Here is a 13,059-nt window from a genome sequence, read left to right on the forward strand (position 1 = left end):
TCTAGCACTATTTATTCAGCAAACATTTTTAGAGCACTTATACCACATAAAAGCACTGTTAGATGTGGGGTAGCAATCTGTGTTTTCACAAGCCCTCCCGGTGATTCTGATGTATGCTAAAGTTTGATATCCACTGGCCTAAACCAAAATGCCCCCCATAGGTTCTGATTTATTTAGGCTGCTGTGGGAGCCAATCACTGGTGCTGTTAAAATCTCTCCAGGAAATTCCTATACGCAGGTAGAGTTGAGACATTGGTTTAAATGTTGAAAATGTGCTTTCTGGTTCCTGATAAACATTTATAGCCCCAAAGCAAGAAAATCCAATGTCCACACCTATGTACCTATGGCTCCAGGCATGCAGGGCGGCACTAGGCTCAGAGATTTAAAGGTGTCCAGTGCGACCAGGCAGCCCTGCTGCAGTCATGGGGGCACTTTGGAGGTGATGTTCCAATGCTCCTCCTCCTTCCAACTAATTTATTGTTTAAGAGCAGAAGCCCCAGGTCCTGCCTTCTGGTTAACTAATAAATATTAATTTATCTTTCAAAGTTGTTTTAATGGAAAAGATAAAACACAATCTCTGAGTGGTTTGTATGACACTAGAGGATAGAAAATCCATCCCTGGGGTGGAGGCTTTTAACTTCCAATTGCTGTCCTTAGTGACAAATAGATCAATTTCTGTTACTGATCAGCCGGTCTGCTAACAGTTTCTGTTAAGACATCTATTTCACAACTAATGGAGAAATTGTTTTGAAGAGTTTGCAGGCTTTCGTTTCACATGAGAAGAAATTTTTGCAAGTCATTGTCCTCTGGAGTATCTGCATAGGGTCACTAAAGTCAGATAAAAGACATTGCCTTGCCTAATGGGTTGATTTTTATTAAGTAATGAAATATACAAATATAGTATATATAATTTAAAAATAATAGCCATTATAATTCATTATAATTAATCTACAATAAACTGAGCATTTATTATAGGTGGACACTGTATTGGACATATTACATATATTAGTTAATATAGCCTTCACCAGAATCATTCAAAGTTATTATTATCCCAATTTTGTAGATGTTGTTCAAGGTCAAATCCTCAGGATTCAAAGCTAGACCTTTCTGATTCCAGCATCTATGAACTTTTCACAATATTGCACTATTTTCCATCCTATTCTGACACATAGAGTCCTAATATTCATATCATGCTTCATCAGTTACCATGGGGAAAACTCCTACGACAGAACTTCAAACTCTTCTTGTAACTGAAGGTTTAAAATGTTTGAGGAGAATTCCTCTGTGGTCCAGTGGTTATAATTCTGTGCTTCCCTCGTAGCGGGCACGAGTTTTCCATCCCTAGTCGGGGAACTAAGATCCTGCAAAGCGGTATGGTGTGGCAAAACAAACAAACAAACAAAAAAAAACAAAAAAACCAAACACACAAAAAACCACCAGAGAAGTTTGAGGAACTAACTGCACCATGCATATCATCTCCCTTTCTAGCTCCTATGAGAGCTGCCTCTGTTTTAAGCTGGTAAAATACTTTCATTTGATATTAGATTTACCTTGGCAGTTGTATGAAAGCCTGTACAATGGATAACTTTTAAAGTCTAACACAGTAGTTTCAATAGCAGTGACGCGTGAAACAATCTAATATTCATCATTCAAGTTAATTATGGTAAGATCATTTGATAGAATATTGATATCTCTTTAAAGCATTCTTCAAAAAGTTATTAATAATATAGGAACTGTTCAGAAAATAATTCTAAGAGAATAAAATGAGATATAAAATTGTTCCCAGTGAACAAAACTGTTTCCAATGAACAACATATATAAATACATAAAATATTAGAAAATAACATAGCAGAATATTAACAGTATTTATATATGAGAGGTAGGGTTGTGGGTAAAGTTCATTTTCTTCTTATTTTTTCAATATTTTCAATATTTTACAATGGGCACATATTCATTTTTAATAATAAAAATATTATGTTGGTCTATTATCAGTAAGAAAAATGTAAATTATGAGATACCTGACAGATCATTCAGTGAATAATTGAGTTGCCTAATTGAAATGATAAATGTCTCCAATCAGTCTCATTAGAGATGTTCATGTTTGGATGTAAAACTTTTCTGAAACTATGTCTGCTTTATAGAAAATCACAGGTTACTAACACTTTACCAGGGAGTTTGGCGTTATAAAATATTAGTTTATATATACTCATTGTTTTCATGCTAGAAATAGAGTAGAAGGTGCTCGGTACAAAGTATGTTCTCAGTAAATATTTGTTGAATGAATGAATGAATGAATGGGTAGGAGATGGTTCCTCAGGTTGTAACGGGTAAAGAGGTCATCTTTTGTCAACTTTCTTTTACCATTGCAATCTTGGATTCTTTTTTTTTTGGCACATGGGCTTAGTTGCTCCGTGGCATGTGGGATCTTCCTGGAGCAGGGATCGAACCCATGTCCTCTGCATTGGCAGGCAGATTCTTAACCACTGCGCCACCTAGGAAGCCCCCCTTTTTTTTTTAATCGATCAGCAAGTATGTCTACAATCATTGTCCTATAAATATTTTAATCATAATTTTCTCTAAGCCTTCTCTTCAAGGATTAGTATAAGTATGCCTAAAACAGGAATATGAATTCAACTAACACTAAAACTGCATGTCTTAATGAGGGTGTAACTTCTTTTTGTCAACAGAGAAAAGAAAGCATCAAACCTTAATCTTGCATACAATTGTCTGAAAGCCTTGAAAACAGTAGAAGCTCCTCCCAATAGCACAAATCTTCCTGGAATTTCACTTGTCAAAGAGTTTGGTAACCAAGACCACGGGCATTATGCTGCAAATACTGCTTATATCCCTGTTTCCAATTGCCTTGTTGGCAAAAATTTTGAAACTTTGGAAGTACCATACTCAGAAGGTAGAACTCAGTGAGAATGGAAAGCAATGGATATTCCTAAATTTGAGAAAAGAGCAGTGACTAGATCCACTCAGTTGAGAAGCCATTTATCCCTAACTAAAGCTGTATTTTTACTCTTAGGGCGTTGAGGCTGTTCCCCTGTCTCTATTTGCCACTGACTCTCAGAAACAATTTAGGACCAGTTTTTCAACATATACAAATAAATCAGCCTGTGGCATTTCAAGAAAAAAAATTGTATACCAAAACATTTTAAATTTACTATTTAATTGCTTATTTATTTTTTCCATGCTTTGAGACTATGAAGAATTTGAGGGTGCTTTTAGGCAACACACTTAACCTAATAATCAAAAATATACTAAAAATCAGGATAAGATAAAATGAAAGTGAAGTGAACACACACACACACAAATTTAGCTTTGAACTTCCTGAAAACATAGGCCAAAAGAAAAGTCAGTTGCACAGTATTTATTGTCCAAAAGAAGAAAACGTAACCTTTTCATGCCAAGCAACACTATATAGCATTCAGTTTTGAAAGAAATGACTCAGAGGACTGCTTATAGGGAACACTTAAAGATATGGCACACAATAACTTCAATAACTCCACTGCAAATACAGATATAGATTTCATAAGGCTGCTTCTTATTGTGTCCCTCCAAAAAGATCAATTTCATGATACTATAAAGCAACCTGGGGAGATCAGGCTGCAGAATCAAAACAGTGCCCAAGGATATCACTTTCTTAGATTGTGGTTCAAACCCTGAAAAAAGCCTACATTAAAGAAATCAGAATGGATGAATTGGTTCACTTGAGATCACTCATCTATTAATAGATGTAGGTATAAAGTGTCATCAACTGAAGGATGTTTCAGCCAAATAGGGGAGTGGCCGAGATGGCAGTTTGGAAGACCTTGAGCTCATTTCCTCCATGGGCACACCAAAATTACAACTATTTATAGAGCAACTATTGATGAGAAAAACTGGAAGACTAGCAGAAAAGATCTACAATTAAAGATATAAAGAAGTAACCATGGGATGGGTAGGAGGAGGCAGAGATATGGTATAGGCAAGACCTATACCTCCAGGTGGGCAATTTACAAATGGGAGGATAATTACAATCACAAAGGTTCTCCTCAAGGAGCGAGTCGTCAGAGTCCCACATCAGGCTCCCCAGGGGATGCTGTACCAGGAAGGTGAGCTTCCAGAATGTTTGGCTTTGAAGGCCAGCAGGGCTTACTTTCAGGGCTGTGGGAAATAGACACCAATCTTAAAGGACACACACAAAATTTCATATGCTATGGAACCCAGGGCAAAAGCAGTAATTTGAAAGGAGCCTGAGTCAGACCCACCTGCTAATCTTAGAGAGCCTCCTAGAGAGGCAGGAGGCAACCTGGGGACATAGACACTGGCAGCAGAGCTCCTGGGATGCATAGGATATCTCTTACCAAAGGCCACTTCTCCAAGGCCAGGAAACATAACCTACTTACCAGATACATAGGAATAAAAAAAGCAAATTAGGCAAAGTAAGGCAACAGAGGAATATGTCAAAAATTAAGAAACAGGATAAAATTTCAGAACTAAATGAAGCGGAGATAGGCAATGTATTCTATAGAGTCCAAGGTAATGATTGTAAAAATGTTCCAAGAACTCAGGAGAAGACTGGATGAACAGAGTGAGAAGTTAGGAGTTTTTAACAAAGGGTTAGGAAATATGAAGAAGAACCAAACAGAGATGAAGAAATCAAGAACTGAAATGAAAAATACATTAGAAGGAATCGATAGTAAATTAGATATACAGAGGAATGGATCAGCAAACTGGCAGACAGAGTAGTAGAAATCACTGAAGCTGAACAGGAAAGAAAAAAAAAAAAAAGAAATGAGGACAGTTTAAGAGATGACGTCAAGTACAGCATTTGCATTATAGGGGTCCCAGAACTAGAAGAGAGAAAGAAAGGGGCAGAGACCTTATTTGAAGACACAATAGATGAAAACTTCTCTAACCTGGGAAAGGAACCAGACATCCAGGTTCAATAAGCATAGAGAGGTCCAAACAGGATCGACTCAAAGAGGACCACACCAAGACACATTGTAGTTAAAATGCCAAAAATTAAAGATAAAGAGAATATTAAAAGCAGCAAGGGGAAAGCAACAAGTTACATACAAGAGAACTCCCATAAGGCTATTCAGCAGAAACTCTGCAGGCCAGAAGGGAGTGACAGGGTATTTTAAAGTGATGAAAGAGAAAAACCTACAACTAAGAATACTCTACCCAGCAAGGCTTTCATTCAGATTTGATGGAGAGATCAAAAGCTTTACAGACAAGCAAAAGCTAAAGGAGTTCAGCACCAGCAAACCAGCTTTACAAGAAATGTTAAGGGAACTTCTCTAAGCAAAAGAGGAAAGGCCACAACTAGAAACATGACAATTATGAAAGGAGAAATCTCATTGGTAAAGGCAAATATACAGTAAAAACAGTAAATCAGCCATGTATAAAGCTAGTAGGAAAGTGAAAAGACAAAAGTAGTGAAATCATCTATATCCACAATACGTAGTTAAGGGATACACAAAACAAAAAGATGTAAAATACAACATCAAAAACAGTAAACCTCAGGAGGGGGGAGGCAGTTAAGAAATAATGTAGGGTTGTTGAAATGTGTTTGTACTTAAGAGGTAAGCAACTGAAAATAATCACATATATACTGCTATGTACAGTGTGGGGAATATAGCCCATAACTATGGAGTATTGTGACATCTTGTAACTAGACTTGTCATGCCGACCATTTTGAAACACATAAATACCAAATCACTATGCTGTGTAACAGGAACTAACATAGTGTTGTAGGTCAATTATACTTCAAGACCAAACTCACAGAAAAAGAGATCAGATTTGTGGTTACCAGAGGTGGGGGGTAAGGTAAGGGGGAATTGCATAAATGTGGTCAAAAGGTACAAGCTTCCAGTTATAAGATAAATAAGGACTCGGGATGTGATGTACAACATGATAAATATAATTAACACCTCTGTATGTTTTACATGAAAATTACTAACAGAGTAGATCCTAAGAGTTCTCATCACAAGAAAAACGTCTTTTTCTATTTCTTTAATTTGTATCTATATGAGATGATGGATGTTCACTACTACACTTACTGTGATAACCATTCCACGATAATTGTAAGTCAAATTATTATGCTGTACACCTTAACCTTATATAGTGCTGTATGTCAATCATATCTCAATCACACTGGAAAAAAAACACCAACAGCAGACTGGGACAAATTAGGTCAAAAGCCTGCCAGCCCTAAATTCAAATTTTTACACATCTAGTTGTTTTAAGAAGAGACCAAATAAACAGATTTTTAGCCATTTAGAGCTGCCTGCCGGCTTTGCATACTTTACCAAATGGCACCCAACATCTGCGAGTCACGGATAAGGTAAACCCTGTGGTTATATAGGCTCCAAGCTGCTGCTACCCTTCAGAGCTTTCTGTCCCAGAGACTTCCTGCTAGACTGCTGAGAAACATCACATAAACGAGTCCCCTTTTTTCTGGGAATTTCCTTGCCCTTCTCTCCTTCTGGATGTCCTCCCTCCCCCAAATAACCTCTGGATTGTCTGGCTCTGGTTTGAGAGGGACTATTTTCAGATGGGTGGATGGTTATAGGAATAGGGGTGTGTGTGTGTGTCTCCTAGCTCCATCTGCTGAAAGAGCATAGAGACATTGATTTTCCAGGACCAATGGGCACTCCTGGCACCCAGATCTTGGTTTCCACATACCATTCTCAAATAAAAGGAACTGGAGCTCCTTAGACAAGTGGCTAGGCCCAGGGCTGTCATAGGGAAAGAATAAGATGAAAATACAAGATGAGCATGGAATAGCTCGTGGTGCCAGAAAGTTAGGAAAAGCTCAATAAAGATGGGGTCATTAAAAACAAAATGGACAAGTCAACTTGAAGCACTGGCCAAATCTGGGGTAATCTTAGAACAAAATCGTAAATAATAATGTTTTAGGTTAGGCAGCTATAACAGAATACCATAGAATAAGTGGCTTAAACAACAGAAATTTCTCACAGTTCTGAAGTTCAAGATCAAGGTGCCAGTAATGTTTGTTTCTTTCTTTAGGCTTGTAGGCAGTGGCCATCTCTCTGTGTGCTCATGTGACCTCTTATTTGTGCATCCATGGAGAGAGAGAGCAAGCTTTTTGTGTATCTTATAATGGCAATAATCCCATCGTGAGGGCCCCACCTTCATGACTTCATCTAACCCTAATTACCTCCCAAAGGCTCCTATTTTCAAATACCATTGAGGGTGAGGGGTTCAACATATCAATTGGAGGTGGGGGACGCCAACATTTGTTACAGAATATGATGGATCAATACCCATAGAGTAAAATAAGAAACCATGAACACGTGGAGATATGAATAACAATAAATAAATAAACAGGGTAAGGAATAAAAATTCTTCATTACAGTAGAATTCCAACTAATAAATGTAAAAAGTGATGGAAATAAATGATCACCATATGGCAAATGTCACAGTAATAATTGTTTTAGTCAAGAATCATCAATGAAGGCTAAACTTAGTGAGTTGAAGAATAATGAGAAACAGGATAATTACATAAAATTAATTAACCTCAGAAGATACTTATTAATGACAAAGAGAAAAATAGTAACTTTACAGTGGAGAAACCTGGCAAATCCTACTCTAACCAAGAGATCGAAGTCAATCTCAACAGTAATGGGAAAAATCCCATGCCCTCTAATGTGATACATTGAGAGTATACACTATTTCTTTTGTGGTATTCTTGCAAAAATGTAAAACTTGCATTTAACCAGAGGACCCTCAGACAAACCTAAACTGAGAGACTCTTTAAAAGTCTGAAGTTTACGAAAGACAAACTGAGGAATTGAGACGGTTAAAGGAGACTAAGGGGACACACAAGTTCATGCAGTCTCTGACTCTAGATTCATCCTGAGTTAAGGGTTGTGTCTATATATTATACCTCTGGTCCCACATAACAAAAAGTATGAAGCAAGCACTAAATAAAATGGTTTTTTAGTGAATACCTATTGATTGATTACTTACCAAGAAATCTAGGTAGGTAGGGCCCTCTGCCTTCATCAGTCTCCCTCCCTCTGAGTAGAAATGTGTGTTTTGAACCACCCATAGAGTACAAGTATGCACTTATATATGTCAAAGAGCTCTGTCCTTCACCAGATAATGTATAGTATATAGGCTAAAAAAATTGAATGGTTGCCTTGAAAGCACTAGACTCTGCCGAGCAAAGATGTTTCATGATCTCAGAGGTGACTCTGACTCATTTGTTCTTGACTCTGGAGTGCCAGAGATTCAAGCCTCCTCGCTGATGTGTCCTCTGGACACGCCTTCAAAGTGTTTACCTGAAGAGTGGGTATCTTGTCAATTTCCTCTTTTGGGAAATGTCACTGGAAAGATCATAAATTAAACTTCCCACTGTATTTTTGCCAGAGTACTCTCAAAAATTCACCTGTAAACTTTCAATTTCCAAGAATAGTAGGCTAGGTTATTGAGATCATCTCCCTTGATGAAAGCAACTAAAAATAATGGGCAAAACTAACCCAAAAGCAGTGATGACCTAACATGACAGTAAAGAATTGTGAGGTTAAAATTAAAAGGGAAAATGGGAACCTCAGGAAGTAAGCTAGATCAGAAGCTGCTTTTGCTCTGAGACATTTGAAAATTCAGGTAAATTTTAACTTTTCTTTTGACAGCCTTGTGGTGTGAAGTGGACATAAATCAAAGCTCAGGGTATATAACAAGTTCAGAATTGAGAAAGAGACCTTAAAAAAAAAGCTATGACCCTTTAGAGGGCCTATCTTCACAGTAAAGTGGACAAGAAGTCCGCCTGTTTTTGCAAAGATTTGCATCCAAGTTTCAATTCACCTGGGCAGTACTGGGACCCTAAGCCTTGAATTTGATTTAAGGTAGTTCTAGATTTTTGTGCCCCAGGTACCTAGAAACTACACAGATTTTTTTTGGAGAAAGATACTTTCATCACCTCCTCACATTATTCCTGAAAATATTTTCATTAACAATGATCAGCACAGAGGCAAAGATGACCTAGCATTTAGAAACAAGTCGCCATAAGAAAAAATCATAAGAACAGAAGAAAGCCTATGCAGATTTCAAACACTAAAATTACCAGCCTCGTAATACTATGTTTAAAGAAATGAAAGACAAACTTGGAAATAGCTATATGGAGAAGAAACCCATACCAAAAAATAAAAATGGATAATAATTGAGAATTCACTAAAGAGATTTAGCTGATGAAAGAATTATTGAACCAGGGAACAGACCAGAAGACATTCCTAGAATGTAACATGGAGAGACAAAAAGACAAAAAGAGCAAGAGATAAAAGAACAGAGTTAGAAGGCCTAACATACTTTTAACTTTAATCCCAGAAGAAGAGGAGAAAGAAGATGAGGCAGAGAATATGAGACACTTGCACATATAAAAATGGCTGGGAATTTTAAAAAACTGATAAACAATATTTATCCACAGATTCAAGAAGCCTAACAAATGCAAGAAAGATATATAGAAATACACAGCTAGACACAGCACACCAAAACTACAGGAAGCCAAAGGCAAAGAGAACAAGTCTTGAAAACAACTAGACAAAACCCCACTTTTCTCCAGAAATGCCTCATTGGAAACTGAGATAAGTTAGTTCCCAGGGCATGAGCTAAGAAATCTTAAAAAAAAAAAATCTCGCTATTTCTTAAATTAACACACTTCTGGTTTCCTTTAACAATTACGAGAAATTGATATCCAGTGCCAATTAATATACAGACATGCTAAAACTCTTCAGCAAAAAATAAAATTTTGTTTTTAATCTCAGTTTAATTTTCCAGAGAAGTCAGACCTTGAGGGCACCCACCATTTAGTAGAACAAATCAAAAGAAAGAAAGCAATGAAACATAAAATGTAATGACTTGACTATATGGGTCTATGTAGAGAACTTGATGAATTTTCGGCAGATTCTTTGTCAGTTTTTTCAGAGTGTGTGGTTTACTTCACTACTCACCAGGTTTCATTTCTGAAAGTTTCTGAAAATCCTTTTAATTTTTTAAAGGCTAAAATTGGACTGTCTCATTTCCAAGAATGAAGAAGTCTTGCAGGTGAAGAGAGGTGACATGAGAAGTGGAAATAGCGTTAGAGGGACCCAAGAAAGGTGGATCCCATTCCCAGCTCTAGAATCAACTAGTTGTGTGAGTTGAACAAGCTTGCTCTACCCCAGGGGTCGTGGGTTTTCCACACGCCTGCCTTCCTATGTTGCCAACCACATCACCCTGGAGTAAACCTAGATTCCCGTAACGGGCATACACACTAGTTCTCTGGCTTCAATCTTTGCCCGTTAGTGCAGAACTTTAAGACCTCACATTATTTCTCGGGTGCTCTAAGGTGACTCACATGTGCTCATGAACCTAGTGATTTTAATTTCCTGTGATTTATATCTTCTTCCTTTTCTCTTAGATTCTGTCTGGGAGTCTGCAGCCGCAGCTTCCAAAATGAACTTTAAGTATCTTCCCCATCCCGAGGCTGCAATTCAGGGTCCCTTGGGAACTGAGTGATCGCTCTGGAGACTTTGGGGCACCAAAGTGGGTGGAGCTTCCACCTTGAGGTCACTCGCTGTCTCCTGGCGCAGTGCTGCCCTGAGCTCCTATGCTCACAGAGAGATCAGTGACGTCGCTCTCCGACATTTTGTCTCCTATAGCCTCCACACCCTCAGGAGGACTGCCTCAAGTTGGCTGGGTAAAGAGAGGATGGTGCAGAAAGAGGAGGAGGATATACACACAGTCATGAAGGGACATGAGCCAGACACTCAGAGGGAACTTTCTTTCATGGCTGCTCACTCTGCTTAAGCTTCCAGCATGCCTCGTGGGCAAGCCTCTAGCATGCTTTCCTAGAGACGTGACTAGGTAGCATACCAGGGAACATCAATTTGAACATTTCTATAAATTCCAAGTGTCCAGAAGTGGGCCCATCCTTACTGTATTGGGTTTAAAGGGTTTGGGCAATGCACCAAACAAAATGGTTCCCCGAAATCACCATTAGAGATTCAGTCCTTTGCATTACGTGCACTTTCTAGTTTTTTCATAAAAGTGCTAAGAATCCTGGGCTTCAGCTGAAGAGTCTTGTTTATTAGTAGGCTGATGAAAAGGCAATGCAGAGACAGGCTGCAATTTGAAGCCTTAGAAAGAGAAAGAGTTAAGAGCTATGTCATTTTTTTGGTTTCTCTCATCATGTAACTTATTCATTCATCCTTTTCTTTATTATTGTAAAAGCACTGAGGGCTCTTAAGGGTTGCAGTGTGTTCCCTGAAAGATATGGTGAAGTCCTCATCTCCAGTCCCTCAGAATGTGGCCATATTTGGAAATAGGGTCATTACATACTTATATAACTAGTTAAATGAGATCATACTGGTGTAGGGTGGGCCCTAATCCAATATGACCTGTGACCTTATAAGAAGATGGCCATGGGAAATCACAGAGACACAGGGAGAACACCACTTGAGGATGGAGGGTTAGAGTGATGTGTCTGTCTACAAGCCAAGGAATGCCAAAGATCGGTAGAAAACCACCAGAAGCTAGGAAGATGCAAGAAAGGATCCCCCTATTGGTTTCAGGAGGAGCATGGTTCTTCAACACCTTGATTGCAGACTTCCAGCCTCCAGAATTATGAGATGATAGATTCCTGCTGTTTTAAGTCATATAGTTTGTGATATTTTGTTACGGTAGCTCTAGGCAACTAATACAAGGGCCTATGTGCCAAGCCTCATTCTAGTGGCTTTGGATCAAAGTCAATTAAGATGTGGTCCCATCTTCAGGGAAATGCTAGGTATGATTTTGGGGAGAGAGAGAGAGAGAGACAGATAGAGAGTGTGAGAGACAGAGGGAGGGAGAGGGAGAGAGAGAAGGAGGAGAGGTATTAGTTAAGAGGTTTTTATTATTAGGAGAAGGGCTTTAAAAACTCAATATATATATACACTCTAAAGTAAATGAAAGGATTGAGTTGGAAAAACTGGAGCTTTGATAGAATGATATAGGTAAGATGCCCTCTGTCTTCTTCCTTTAGAAGTCCTGAGATGACAGCTTTGGAGGTTGGGAAGATGGTTTCTGTTTACAAAAAAAGGAAGCGGTAATTACTAGAAGTGGGCATTAGAAGTACATTTACCAAGAACAGGGCATCTGTCAGGCTTGATTCATCACCTTTTATAGGGAAGTCAGACTGGTAGATGACAAAATGTAGCAGGGAAAATGTAGCAAGAATTTATTGACACACCTGGCTGTTTTGCTTATGATATCCTTATGGACAAGCTGGAGTGGGTGAGCCGGGAATTGAGGGAATGGCTGTATCTATGAATCGATGATCAATTAATGGCCCTATGGCAATCTGGCTTGAGGTTTCCATTGGAATACCAAGGTGCTCTTACACAGGTGCTGCCCTGTTCAGTATTTTTATCAGAGACTTAGAAAAATCAAGCATTACCAAATTTGCCTTTGATGGGCTAGATGACTCCATCTACACCTGAATATGTGTACTTGGCTCTGGATGGAACCACATACTTAAGGAGGTCATAAGGAAGCCAGAAGATATTTTGAAGGGAATGACCAAGTTGATGACCTGAAGGAGAGTAGCCATCATGTAATGTAGGAAACTAGTGAGGTATTTGGGGCTATACAGGCTAAACAATAGAGAATGCAAGAAAGACATGAAGCCAAGAGATAGTGTTTTACTCGAATTGAAGGGTTGTAATCACTGGGTCAAATAACAGGAAGACATAGAAGTTGATATAGAAGGAAGTTTCAGATGTTAGAGTAAAAATAATATAACCACAATGAAATTTGAAAGATAGCATATCTCTATGGACTCATCTATAAATTTAGCAAAAATTCCAGCAGGACTTTTTTTTAAGGAACCCAACAACTTATTCTGAATATGTAGATGAATAAATAGCTAAATCAGTTTTGAAAAAGAAGAGCAAAAATGTTACTCTTGACCAAAGAATGGTGAGATGTACCATAAAGCCATGAAAATAAAACACTATGGACCTGGTGCGGCCATATGTAAATGAGCCAATGATCAGAAGAAAGAGCCCATGTGTTTAAGGGAACTTGGTA

General features: G+C 38.3%; 1 protein-coding gene across 3 annotated transcripts in view; it reads right to left on the bottom strand.

Annotated features, from left to right (window-relative positions):
* MED23 (mediator complex subunit 23) overlaps positions 1 to 13,059 on the bottom strand; it is an 80,587-nt gene that overhangs the window by 12,460 nt on the left and 55,068 nt on the right. For 2 of the 3 annotated variants that reach the window (XM_057740388.1, XM_057740386.1), the window contains exon 32: positions 11,623 to 12,054. The exons of the other annotated variant lie outside the window; for it this stretch is intronic. The gene's annotated coding sequence lies outside the window, so the exon portion shown is untranslated. Of the gene's footprint in view, positions 1 to 11,622; positions 12,055 to 13,059 lie in introns of those variants that run through there. 3 annotated transcript variants of the gene reach the window in all.

This window comes from Hippopotamus amphibius, chromosome 6 (genome assembly GCF_030028045.1).
Source record: "Hippopotamus amphibius kiboko isolate mHipAmp2 chromosome 6, mHipAmp2.hap2, whole genome shotgun sequence".
NCBI classification, from domain to species: domain Eukaryota; kingdom Metazoa; phylum Chordata; class Mammalia; order Artiodactyla; family Hippopotamidae; genus Hippopotamus; species Hippopotamus amphibius.